This window comes from Oryza sativa, chromosome 6 (assembly GCF_034140825.1).
Source record: "Oryza sativa Japonica Group chromosome 6, ASM3414082v1".
Classification (NCBI taxonomy): Eukaryota; Viridiplantae; Streptophyta; class Magnoliopsida; order Poales; family Poaceae; genus Oryza; species Oryza sativa.
The window spans coordinates 8,733,766-8,747,963 of NC_089040.1; the positions used below are offsets into that span (position 1 = coordinate 8,733,766).

At 43.4% G+C, this 14,198-nt stretch overlaps 1 long non-coding RNA gene across 1 annotated transcript; it reads right to left on the reverse strand.

Annotated features, from left to right (window-relative positions):
• Positions 1-5,512: 5,512 nt before the first annotated feature.
• Positions 5,513-7,877, reverse strand: LOC136357142 (uncharacterized). Its single transcript, XR_010742251.1, has 6 exons — positions 7,607-7,877; positions 7,228-7,520; positions 6,793-7,151; positions 6,528-6,715; positions 6,088-6,453; positions 5,513-6,014 (listed from the first exon to the last, which is right to left on the reverse strand). It is a non-coding gene; the product is annotated as an uncharacterized lncRNA (long non-coding RNA).
• Positions 7,878-14,198: the final 6,321 nt, after the last annotated feature.

Sequence of the window (14,198 nt, forward strand, 5' to 3'; positions counted from 1 at the left end):
GCCACCCCCTTTTATTATTGCCGAAATCTTGTTTCGACAGTTGGCGCGCCAGGTAGGGGTAGCGTCAAGTTCTCGCCGACTAAGTGCGATGGGTTTCGTTTCTGGCATCGACGACTTCGCCTTCCCTCCCGGGCAGGCGTTCCGGTTCGGCAGCCTCAACTTCATCACCAATGACTTCGGCAAGATCTCTCTCCTTGATTCGGATTCAAACCAGTCAGGGAGAGACCAGGTCGTCGTGCCGTTCGGTATTCCGAACTCGGCCAAGGCCTACTCCAAGATCATCCCTCCCAAGTCGGCTTCAAACCACTCGGACGAGATCCAATCTACTCTTCCGCGATCAGATCAAGACGACGGGTCCTATCCCCCAATCCTGATGAAACTTCCTGATGATTTGGCCGCTATCTTCACAGTCAAGACATCTCCTACTCGAAGATCTAGGCGAGCTCCGGCTTCGGCCCCGATCCGATCTAGATCCAGGGAGGTTGGCGTTATACTCCAACCTCTTGGGACAGTCTCGACGGAAGAGTTGGATGGCTACCTCAGCTCCCCCGGTGTCAGTTCTCGACCAACCGAGATCCTCGACTATGATGACTTCGGCCACCACTACGACCACGGCGACCTCGACAACTTCGACGATAGCTATGAGGATAACTACACGCCCCTCTTCTTCGGCGTATTCATGGCTGACAACGAAACGGAGGAACAGCACCAAGCCTGAGAAGCGGACCAAGATCGCGCACGGCAAGAAGCTGAACGTCGCCGACTGGAGGAAGAGCGACAGCGACAAGAGCGAGAACGACTACAGCGTGAGCAACAGGACAGCGAACGGATTGCAAAGGAGGCTGAAGATCGACGACAGCGCGCCTTGGAATCTGGGTGGCGAGTGAGAGAGCTCATTGGGCAACAAGACGTCGATGGGACAGCGGTCTTTCGCACCCCCCAGCAGAACGTGGTTGCAGCAATCACTCTCCTCGACACCGTCCTCAAGGAAGACGCATTCAACCAAGCTGATCATGTAGTCAACATCTTGAACCAGACGAAGACCATGATCGCTGCATCGGTTCCAGCCAACTCCGCAAGCACTCGCACCCCGACTGGTAGCCGAGTCCCTCATATTCGATCTCAAGACTATCACCAGCCAAGCCTCAGCATTGCCGGCGCCGGATCTAGTCGCAGGAGCAGGGGACATGATGAACGGTCTGTTCGTTCGCCTCCCGAACGATATAGGGAGCGCCGAGTTGAACTACCACACTCCCCACATCGAAGGCGCCCCATCGATCTTCGCGACACCATCAACCAGCGTCGCGCAGCAAGAGGCCATCATTCACCGGATCGCTACGACGACGATGTGGACGGAGTTGCTGCCTTCACAAGTGATCTGCGTCGAGTGGATTGGCCAGCCGGCTTTAAGCCGGCTGGAATCGAGAAATATGACGGCACCACCAACCCTGAGTCTTGGCTCACCGTCTATGGTCTTGCAATCTGCGCAGCAGGAGGAGACAGCAAAGCCATGGCGAATTATCTACCTATGGCCCTAGCGGATTCTGCTCGGTCATGGCTCCACGGGCTACCCCGCGGAACGATCGGATCATGGGCAGAACTACGCGACCACTTCATCGCCAACTTCCAGGGTACCTTTGAACGCCCCGGCACACAGTTCGATCTCTACAACGTCATTCAGAAGCCTGGAGAATCCCTTCGAGATTACATCCGACGCTTCTCCGATAAACGCAACAAGATCTCCGACATCACCGACGACGTCATCATCGCCGCCTTTACCAAAGGCATTCGCCACGACGACCTAGTCGGCAAGTTCGGACGCAAACCTCCCAGGACGGTCAAGCAGATGTTTGAAAAAGCCAACGAGTATGCCAAAGGCGAAGATGCTATTACCGCGTCCAAGCAGTCGGGCACCACTTGGAAGCCAAAGAAGGACACGCCGACTGCAGGAGGGAGTGGAAGTAACAACCACAAGGATCGCAAGCGTAAGCCCGAAGAACTTGTGGCAACAACCTCTCTATCTTCCCGACAACGTTCCCGCGTCAACACCTTCGACAAGATAATGAACTCCCAATGTCCGCATCATCCCAACTCCAACCACGTGGCCAAAGATTGCTTCGTCTACAAATAGTTCGCGGAGCAATACGTCAAGAACGCACGTAAACCCTCAGACGGAGATCAAGGCACATCAAAGAAGAAAGATGATGAAGACGATGCCCAGACTGGTTTTCAAGATCATTGCAAAGAACTCAATCACATCTTCGGCGGACCCCTGGCTTATGAATCTAAGAGAAAACAGAAGCTAACAGAACGGGAGATCAATGCAGTTTAGCCTAACACGCCCCAATATCTTCGGTGGTCAGAGATAGCAATTAAGTTCGACCGCTCGGATCATCCCGACCGAGTGGTCCACCCGGGGCGGTACCCCCTGGTACTAGACCCAGTGGTTCGCAATGTCAAGCTCCGACGGACTCTCATCGACGGTGGTAGCGCACTCAACATCCTTTTCGCTAAGACCCTGGATGATATGCAGATTGCTCGCACGGAATTAAAGCTGAGTAATACACCCTTCCACGGTGTTATCCCAGGATTGTCAGCTACACCACTCGGCCAGATCACCCTTCCAGTTACCTTCGGCACTCGGGAGAACTTTCGCACAGAAAATGTTTGTTTCGAAGTTGCTGATTTCGAGACAGCATATCATGCTATACTCGGACGACCGGCTCTAGCCAAATTCATGGCCGTCCCACACTACACCTACATGATGATGAAGATGCCCGGTCCTCGAGGGGTCATATCACTACGGGGCGACATCAAACAAGCCGTCACATGTGACAAAGAAAGTTGCGAGATGGCCCAAACCCATGAGAACACTCTCGCTCGCGAAGAGATCTGACTGGCTGCGACTACCGCAAGCGAGAGAGAAGTGCCTGCAACCAAGCTGACGAAGACCGAAGAGAGCGACGCCAAGACGAAAAAGATTGCCTTAGATCCCTCCGATCCCGATAAGACTGCTGTAATAGGCGCTGAGTTAGATTGTAAATAGGAAAGCACGCTCATCACCTTTCTTCAGAATAATAAAGATAGTTTTGCGTGGAAACCATCCGTGTAATAGGCGCATGAGTACGGTCTTGGTTGTCGAGCGCGAAGAGGAATGCCATATTCAAAAAGTCCAACGTCCAATTTATTTTGTTAGCGAGGTTTTAGCCGACTCCAAGACAAGATATCCTCAGGTTCAAAAGTTATTATATGGTGTCTTAATTACCGTCAGGAAATTATCTCACTACTTTCAAAGTCACTCGGTCACGGTGGTCACATCGTTTCCACTCGGAGATATACTTCGTAATCGCGAAGCAAATGGACGGATTGCGAAGTGGGCCTTAGAGTTATGTCTTTGGACATATCGTTCAAGCCACGAACTTCGATCAAGTCACAAGCTTTAGCTGATTTCCTTGCCGAGTGGACCGAGTGCCAAGAAGACATGCTAGAGAAAAAGATGGAATATTGGACTATGCATTTTGATGGGTCAAAAAGGCTTATAGGCACTGGAGCTGGGGTTGTTTTAATCTCCCCGACTGGAGAAAGATTGAGCTACGTATTGTGGATACATTTTTCTGCGTCCCATAACGTGGCGGAATACGAGGCGCTACTCCATGGACTAAGGATTGCAATATCTCTAGTTATTCGCCGACTAATCGTCCGTGGAGACTCTCAGTTGGTTGTCAATCAAGTCATGAAAGAGTGGTCATGCCTAGATGATAATATGACCGCTTATCGACAAGAGGTACGCAAGTTGGAAAATAAATTTGATGGACTCGAGCTCACCCATGTCCTCCGACATAACAATGAGGCAGCCGACAAACTGGCCAATTTTGGTTCAAAACGGGAAGCAGCCCCTTCTGATGTGTTCGTAGAACATCTTTACGAACCAACCGTACCCAGAAAAGAAACAATTGAAGCCATGGATACTCAAGGCGTAAGCATGATCGAAACCGACTGGAGAGAACCTTTCATAAAATTTTTGACCAAACAAGAACTCCCTCAAGACAAAAATGAAGCCGAGCGGATTTCCAGACGCAGCAGACTTTACATTATTCATGAGGCTGAGTTGTACAAGAAAAGTCCATCAGGAATACTGCAGCGCTGCGTGCCTTTGGAAGAGGGGAGACAATTGTTGAAGGATATACATTCTGGTATTTGTGGTAATCATGCCGCCGCACGGACCATTGTCGGCAAAGCTTACCGGCAAGGCTTTTTCTGGCCTACAGCTGTGTCTGATGCTGACAAGATTGTGTGGACGTGCGAAGGATGTCAATTTTTTGCCAGACAAATTCATCTGCCAGCCCAAGAGTTGCAAACCATCCCGTTGTCCTGGCCGTTTGCGGTCTGGGGGCTTGACATGGTCGGCCCATTTAAAAGGATAGTCGGCGGTTACACGCATCTCTTTGTGGCTATCGACAAATTCTCCAAGTGGATTGAGGCTAAACAAGTCATCACGATCACAACAGATAAAGCTAGAGATTTTTTTCATCAACATTGTGCATCGGTTTGGGGTACCTAATCGGATCATTACTGATAATGGCACTCAATTCACTGGCGGAGCATTTAAAGACTTTTGTGAAGACTTCGGCATTAAAATTTGTTACGCCTCCGTGGCACACCCCATGAGTAACGGACAAGTCGAACGCGCTAACGGCATAATACTTCAAGGGATCAAAGCACGAGTTTTTGACCGACTACGTCCCTACGCTGGCAAGTGGGTAGATCAGCTGCCGTCCGTACTTTGGTCTTTACGCACTACTCCTAGTCGGGCTACCGGCCAGTCGCCGTTCTTTTTGGTTTATGGCGCAGAAGCAATGTTGCCGAGTGAAGTGGAATTTGAATCACTACGATTTCGGAACTTCAACGAGGAGGGCTAGGAAGAGGGCCGAGTAGACGACATCAATCGACTAGAAGAAGCCCGAGAAGCAGCTTTGATTCAGTCGACTCGATATTTGCAAGGGTTGCGCCGTTATCATAATCGGAATGTTCGATCGTGAGCCTTTTTAGTCGGCGACCTGGTTCTGAGGAAAATTCAAACAACACAGGATCGGCATAAATTATCTCCCTTATGGGAAGGACCGTTCATAATTGCTGAAATTACTCGGCCAGGTTCTTATCGACTCAAGCGCGAAGACGGTACTCTCATTAACAATTCTTGGAATATTGAACACCTTCGTCGATTTTATGCTTAGGCATTTCGTTTGTATCTTTCCTCTTTGACTGCTAACTTCAAGTTTTCCTTGAAATTTTCAGTCAGGGGGCTACTATGATAATAATGGAGTGTGATTTTTATCAATTCAATTTGCTTACTTGATTTATCATTGCCCTGTTTGGTCTTTCGACTTAGCCAATGAGGACTGAAGGTTTTTAATAGCTTTTGTGGATTTTAGGCTCAATAAGGCTTGACAAAGGCTTTTAAGAAATCAGAAGCTAGGTATGGAACACCAAGCATAGCATAAATTCATCAGTATTGTACAAATTGAGCCTCCACAATCATTAATCATCAAAACCATTGGTACATTAATCAGTATCAGTCTTTTCATCATCAGAATTATCAGGACCAGTCAGTCGAAGATCGGTGTCCTGAAATCTCTCGACTACATCAGTAGCAATCTTGTCAGCGACTTTCTGTGCATCACTGATATGGTCAAGAGCAGCTTCTTCGCTCGTCCCGTCTGCAAAGCCATCAATGGCATCAATGTTAACCCTCGGATAAAGAGATTTGGTCATCGCCAACGCCAGACTTGCTCCCATACTTCCAGCTTCTTTGATATTCTTGAAATATGTATCCGGAGCGACTCTCAGTTTGTCAAAAATTTCAGAAGCATCAAGTGCACTCGGGCCATGGTTATTGAAGAACATCGCTTGAACAATTGGGGCAGCAGCGTTAGTAACCTCATCCCAGGCTCCTTCAAGTTTTTTGATCTTGCCAACTAGGACGTCGAATTGAGCTTGAGACTTGATCTTGCGGTCTGCATTAACAGAGTCATATTAACGAGTCAGAATACAAAAGGCAATGGTTTTGGGAGTATTAATCGATAGTACCTTCAACCTCCTTTAAAGCTGAGTCCCTCTGTCTTGCCAGCTCTATCTTGTCATTTTCCAGATCTCGGATCTGTTTCTCCAGCTGAGATATCTTGGCAGCTTGCACTACATTATCCCTGGTTAATCATGATTACAAAGACAACGGCACAAGTTAGTTGGGCAGAGTTTGTGCGTATCTTTTGATGAGCCACTCAGTTCAAAATTGGATTCCTGAAGCTCAGCAATTCGATCCCTCAGATCATGCTCATTTTTCCTGGCAAGCTCTTTTGTTTCGTACAGCTGACTCCTGGTGGCTTCGAGGGTCCCGAGATGACGGACTAGCCTCTCTAAGGTTGCCGTTTTAGCTTCGTTCCTAAGATGAATCCTCTGCAAGACAGTTTAATTAGCGCCTAGATTAAAAGGCAAACGAGACGGTTGAGGTCAGGCGCCAAAGAGTTTACATTTACAATGCGGGTGGCTTGGCTGAGCGCCTTTTTCAGCAAGGATACCTCTTCGTCTTCTTTTTGCTTATTTATTACGATTCCTTGAGGTTGCATGTTGTCATCCCACCACTTGACCAGAATGGGAGGGCGTGAATTCTCAGCTGCCTGTATCCGGAGGATCTCTTCTTCATCACCAATCATTAGCCCTAGTGTATTCGTGAATAAAGGTGAGGAGATCAAATAAAGACTGTTGGATTGACATGATCTCAGATGGTGTGTTTACCTGTGATAATTCCCGGACGAGAACGGGTGGACTCTTGTGTCCTCACAGGAGATCTGGTTTCTGAGTCGTTGCCAGCTTCTTTTCCGGGAGGACTGTTTGTTTGAGCTTCAACCTCGGGAGTTTTTTGGCTTGGCCCTGTATCCGACTGGTTTTCAGTCGGGGGCTCCTAATGAACTCCGACTCCAGCTCCGGCCGACTGGCTCACAGTTGGGGGTTCGTCGCTGGGTTCTACATTGTTGCTTGCCTGCGGATTATCACTCAGGTGATCTTTTGCAGTCGGCCCGGTTTCTTTTGAGGGATCCGCTTCCCTGCCGGCCAGGTCAGAGTCTTTTCCAGAAGGATCTATATCAGATGGTTTCCTGCAAATTTGATTATCAGTATTATTGCCGCAATGGGTGTGCGTTAATGCAAGAGAGATCGTTATATGAGTTGCACCTAGAAGACTTCCTGATCTTTGGCACAGGGCGACTGGATGTTTTCTTCCTTGGAGTAACCTGTTTTGGTAGTTTCTTGGTTGTCTCTCGGTCTCCAGGCCTCCTGGCAGTATCATCGGCTTCGTCGTTACTTAGAGCCAGCTTCCTTTTTCGAGAATCTGACTGGCTGACTGGATCAGAAGTACTTGGTTGAGTTTCAGACCGAATTCTGGGTCCTCTGCTCCCTTGGCCAGTTTGGTGGTGGGGAGATCGGCGTTGAGCGATTGGGGGATTCGACTTCATCAAAGCAAATTCCTGAGTGTAATATCCTTCATTGTTAACTGATTCAACAAGAAAACAAGATCATATTTTGAGAAAGGTTGAAGTATATGAATACATACCGGTGGAGGAGGATTGAATGCGTTGAACGGTACGACTGGCAGCAAGTGTGAGTAGCTGACAACGATGGCGTTTGAGAAGATCTTATACATCCTTTCCTTCATGACCTTAAAGTCAAGAGAATCTGGATCTTCACGATTTGGGTCATGCTTGCCGTCAAATTCGAAGGCTGTGCGAGATCTTTCTTTGATTGGAGCTAACCGACACTTGATAAAGTGCCGAGTGATCTGTTCTCCCTGCAAACCTTGTTCCTTTAGTTTTAGCATGCGTTCCATCAGTTTCATTGCCTAAGCGGCTTCATCTCCCATAGGCAATGAGTTCCATGTGTCCTGGTAAACCGGAGGAAGACAGCAGTACTCGGGGAGTGCGGGCTCAGGATTCTGAACATAGAACCAGTTTGCATGCCAGCCTTTGTTTGAGGTTTTGAAAGGCATGGAGAAATATTTTTGGCTCAAGGTTCCTCTGAGTTGGAAACCAGCTCCTCCAACAACGCACGGTTTGCTTTTGTTTGGCTGGGGCTTGAGGAAGAAGATGCGGCGGAACAAGGCGAAATAAGGCCTAATGCCCAGAAAAGCTTCGCAGGCATGAATAAAATTGGCAATATGCACTATGGAGTTTGGATTCAAGTGATGCAAGCTAATCCCGTAGAAGTTCAGAATCCCCTGAAAGAATCTTGAGATTGGAAGAGAAAATCCGCCATAGAAGAAATGAGCAAATACCACGATTTCGTGTGTGTCGGGGGTCGGGAATGCTTCGCCGAACGCCGGTCGCCACCCGATAATCTCCTTCGCTGGGAGAACGCCGTGCGCCACCATCTCCTTCAGATTATCTTCTGTCACATCGGAGGGCATCTACTGACTCTCGAAGATTTCTCTCTCTTCCGCCATGAATGTGAACTGGATGGTTTGATTTGGTTCGAGATACGGCTGGAAAGGGATGGGGAATAGGAGCGGTGGATGCGGGAGAAATTTGGTGAAATTTTTGAGGATGGATTGGAGCAGATTGATGAACCCTAGTTTGGCCGGCGCAGTTTTGCACTGTAGCAGGAAATGGGGAAAATGGTGAGAGTCTCGGCGGGGAAGATGAAACGGTGTTTGGACTTCGGTATTTTTAGGGTATCGGGAGTACTATTGGGCCTGGGCCTATACAGTACTTCAGCCCAATTATGTTTTCAGCGTGGCCCATTGTGATCCCTAGGGACTTAGGCGCCTTTTGCTCTGGCTATATGTGCTGACAATGATGTGGCCCGATGTTGTTAAAATCCTTTTTAACGCGATTCAATAATTCTTTGGAATTATTATGATGCATATGAAAAGGTGCCTGACAGAAAGGTGTTATACCATTTTTGTAAGCTTTTTTAGGCTGCAAAAGCTGTTTGGGTTGATTTGAGATGACTGATTTATTAATAGTCATTCTTTTAGCATGCTATATGCTTATTTTGGTTATGGTAAGGGTCACAGCCTAGGCTATTAGACTCATTAATTACCATGATTTTCTATCATGCTTGGTGGATCATTTTATGAGATTTTTACTCGGATTCCTATCGTACATGTCTACTTCTGGACCTTTGAGTGTTTATCACTCGGCCCTTCTTGTATTTTTTGTCCTTGATAAGTTCAAGTTGAGAAGCAGTCGGCTGGGTATCTTACTAAGTACCATGCGGGCTTCGCTATAAAACCACTCGGTTCTTGACTATATGTTTAGCTTTTCAACTAATTACATAGTCGGAGGCTACACCTAATTAGGTGCATCTACTCGATGCACCATGTTTTATTTTCGCCCTTCACAGTTTCTGATTTTTATTATTGCCGAAATCTTGTTTCGACACTAAACTAATAAGATAATATATTGATAGTATAAGATGGATACAACTTCATATTCACTAACTATGAATTTTGGAATTATCAGTCTTTATGCAACTAAAACAAATATAAATCCATACATAGTTAATTTCAACTGTAGCACTTATTGTGAACTGCCATTTCAGAATATAAAGAAGAACAATTAGATGGTATTCATGTGGTCTTCATCTCGTAAGGGTAATTGAAAATCTTATATGTGGTGGTTATTGTTGTTAACGTTAATTATGGCAAGGGATCGAATTATATCCTTATCGAATTAACAAAGATTTAACACATTTGAATGATATAAAATTCCATAGGAGTGACTTAATATATGAAGATTTTAGACGAAATTTTACATGAGATCCACCTCTTGGAATTTTCCTTCGAATGTTTTGCTCTCATTCAATTATCGTATTTTTCTTGTAGCCTACGCGAACAGATATTCATGCATTTTATTGTGTTTTGCAATTCCCCGTTTTACACATGTGTTCCTGTCAAAACCTATCTCTATCATGTTCTTAGTTTTGCTAATCCTACGTTGCAAATGATGGTCTTGACTAAAGAGAAGTCCATACCAGTTACAACTCACTAACTATTATTTCTAAATTTTACAACTAAATTAATAAAATACTAAATCGGTATTCCAAGTTGAGTACTCCATATTTATTAAGTGGATTTGATTAAAAAATACATTATTTTTGCAATTACCCAAAAGTAGTACACGCACTACACATCCGCGAGTTTGCTTTAACACACGCTCAAAGAAACAGAGATCAACGACAAATCGCTAACTCGGTAAATTCTTGATGAAAACGTGTTGCGATAATTTACTAGTTATTAATTTCGAACTTCATAAGTATATTAAGCTCTTATATTAACAAAGTGCTAAGTTGGGAGTCCAGGGCAGGTAAACAATAATTATTTTCAATTCAAATAAAGAAATATTGAAGTTTATTAAACCCTAAGAAATAAATTGAAACATATTTTATGTTACGTAAAATCTAAACAGTGCGCGCTCTCGTTTTAGTCTAATCACGCGACGCACCTCCGACCGTCCAATCTCGTTATCTATTTATTTTCGGCTTACGTTATCGCTTTCTCCACTAGTATTGACTGCAGAGAGGCTGACACACCCACGTAGCAGGAAGGACTGAGATAGACATGTATGCCTTTTTTCTCTTCAAATAAAATTTTCTCTCAAATTACTTATCCGATCTACAATCCAATTACACAATTGTGTTTGTTACAATTAAATTTTCACAACAAGATCTTACATGATTATATTACGATGAAAAAATATTTATATTTGTAAATTACTTTTATTATATACGTAAGTTACTTTTATCATATATATAAGTTACTTTTAGATTTGACTAAATTACTTCTTATACATATAAAAGTAAATTTAATAAAGTCTAAAAGTAATTTATATATATTATAAAAGTAACTTAAAACAAAACAGAAGTAACTTTGTCACGACATTAGAAGTAAATTCATTGTAGGGATAAAATATGAATTTATATAGAAAACTTTATTTAATCAGTACAGATCAACACACATATGTTTAACAAATTTTAAAAGTAAGTTCAATGTTAACTTCAACACATATAAGATACATACTATTGCATGTTTCAAATTGAAAGGAGACACTAGATGGAGTATAAACCAGCTACGACTAGCTGTGTAGTCATGTCCAATGAAAAATGCATGCATTAAAGTTATTTTCTTTTGTTCTAAGTTACTTCTATAATATATGTAAATTACCTTTAGGCTTTGCTGAATTTACTTTTATATGTCTAAGAAGTAACTTAGTAAAATCTAAAAGTAATTTAGACATATCATAAAGAGAAAATTCCCTATATACCCCTGAAAATTTACTCAATCCCTTCAATACCCCTGAATTTGACATTATCCCTTATATACCCCTTAGTTTTCATTTTGATCTCCTCTATACCCATCTCCGTTAGTTGACCATTAGTTGACCGTTAAATATTTTAAAATGACTATATTACCCATCCTATACATATGTGTGGTACCTACCCAATAAATTTTCATATGAAAAATAATCTTATACAAAATACAAGCAATATAATCATTTAATGCCCAACTTAAAAAATAAAACTTATTATTTTTTATTTTTTAAAAATTATGATTAAATCCATACATTAGTTTCACCAGAAAATTAAGAGCAAAAATTAAATGTTATTTAGGTTTAAATTTTTGGGAAGATATACGAAATTCATCAAATTTGATCTGAAATTTATTTAAAAATTTTAAATTTGTTTTCTAATTTGTGATAAACTAATTATATCCCCTTTGTTTTTTCACAACGAATCTTTTTTCACTAAATATTTGTTGAAAAGTAATTTTCAAATCTTATGCAGAACTTTTTTTTACAATAAATCTTTTTTTATTTTAATGAAATAATGTTTTATTTTCAAAAATTCATAACAAATATTTAGTAATTTATTCCTTATTGGTTTTCACAACTCAAATAATTTACACATAAAACATTTCTAGCTTTTAACAATATAACAAGGACAATAAAGTAATTTCTACAATAACTAATGGTCAAACTAATGGTCAACTAACAGAATGGGTATGTAAGGGATCCAAATAAAAACTCAGGGGTATATAAGAGATCAAACAAATTTCAGGGGCGTAGAAGGGATTGGGTGAAATTACATGGGCATATAGGGAATTGGCCCTATCATAAAAGTAATTTGTGATTTTTCATCAAAATATAATTATGTGATATCTTGTTATAAAGATTTAATTATTATGAACACAACGGTGTAATCGGATCGTAGATCGGATGAGTAATTTAAGAGAAAATTTTATTTAAAGTATAGGTGGATAGAGTCTCTCATAGATAGAGTGGTAGCTGGTTACCACTAGCTGTGTAGTCATGTTCTTTACGTTAGTCAACATAAATAAACCCTTGGTGCACTGTACAAAATTTGGTATAGCTAACTCGATCATTATGCTTTTATTTGGATTTGCATGGATCGATCTATCTACACGATGTTAACATAGTGTGAATATATCAAGAAATAAAAAAAAGCAATTTCTAACTTCTCTATTTAATATTTGGCCGGATCAAGTAAGTTGATGCAGTACGTATGTATGCACTGTTTCTGTAGATTCAGCAAGGCAATTAGCATAGCTGATGGATACGAATTATTGAAGGAGAACTGACAGGAAACTCATTGCTGGATCAATTATTCGTCAAGTTGATGTTATACATATGTATACCTTGTTTCTGTAAATTAATCAAGGCAATTAATATGGCTGAGAGATAGAAACTATGGAAAAGAACTGATCCAAAACTTACTATGGTTGGATCACCAAATAGAGGCTTCTACTGAATCTGATTGATCTCATCCTCTTAATTGACACAGTAGCAACATCGTCATGCACAAAGGAAACTTTTATCATGGATCTTGCCGGCTGGCCATGACATTGTTGATGATTTCAGATCAATGAGAGAGAGCTCGATTTTATCTTCTCTTGCGATGGCCGGACGGTATCAGGAAGCAGATCGATCTCCCTCACGGTATTAGCTTCCGAGAGTACATATAGATTTGACGTGGTTTAACTAAAGGTGGCCCACCAAGTTAACTAATTAAACACAAATAAGATTTTCTTATTTACGGTCAGGATAAAATAATCTAACTAATCAATGGTCAGATCTTTCTAATTAATGTGGGAGCTCGAAAAAAGTGCCCGATTATTAATGTGGGAGCTCGAAAAAAGTGCCCGATTAGTAGATAGATAGATACATAGATAGATAGAAGGTTGGCTACAATCTCTATCTTACTTATATATTTAATGTATTTGTTTTAGAGTTTGTGTTAAGCTAGCTCTTACAATAGAGCTAAGAGCACCCACAATGGTAAAGTAAGGTGCTATCCATAAAACATGTACATCTCAGCAATAGACTAGATTAATAGTAAATCACCTCAACAGTATGTCTACATGGTTATCTATAGCTCTCTCATGCATTGTCTCGTTTTTCTCTATAGACTATCTCTATGTTAGTAGATAGCTTTGCTCTCTCTCTTCATTTAATATCTTCCAAGTAGGAAAATATGCTGACATGGATCTCTTATAGAGAGCTTATAGATAACCATTGTGGGTGCCCTAATAGAGTTTGTGTTAAGTTACCACTACTACAGATATGGTTTTTCCATACGGCTGAGAACCATCTTTCCATGCGGTTGTGCCAACCGCATGGACGAAATCGTCTGTAAAAATCATCCTTTTTGCATGCGGCCGGCGCAACCGCATGCGAAAATCTTATTTTCGCATGCGGTTGCTTATACCGGCCGCATGCGAAAATAAATTGAGCAAACAAAAAAAATAAAATCGAAAAAACCCCAAACCAAACCCTAGCCCGCCACCGGAGCGCCACATCCATGCCGCACGCCGTCGCCGGCGGCGGATCCATCGCTCCCGCCACCCCCCGCCGTCGCCGGCGCCGGATCCGTCGGCAGCGGCACCGGATCCGTCACCCCCACCGCTCGGCGTCGTCGTCGGCGGCGGATCCGTCACCCCCGTCGCCCAGCGTCATCGCCGGCGGCGGATCCATCGCCCCCGCCACCCATCGTCGTCACCGATGCCGGATCCGTCGGCGGCGGCATCGGATCCGTCGCCCCTGCCGCGGCCGTCGTCGTTGTCGGCCGCCGAGCCGAGGTTGCCAAGCCGCCGCCGCGACCCCGCTGCGAGCCCGCCGCCGCCGTAGCCGCTC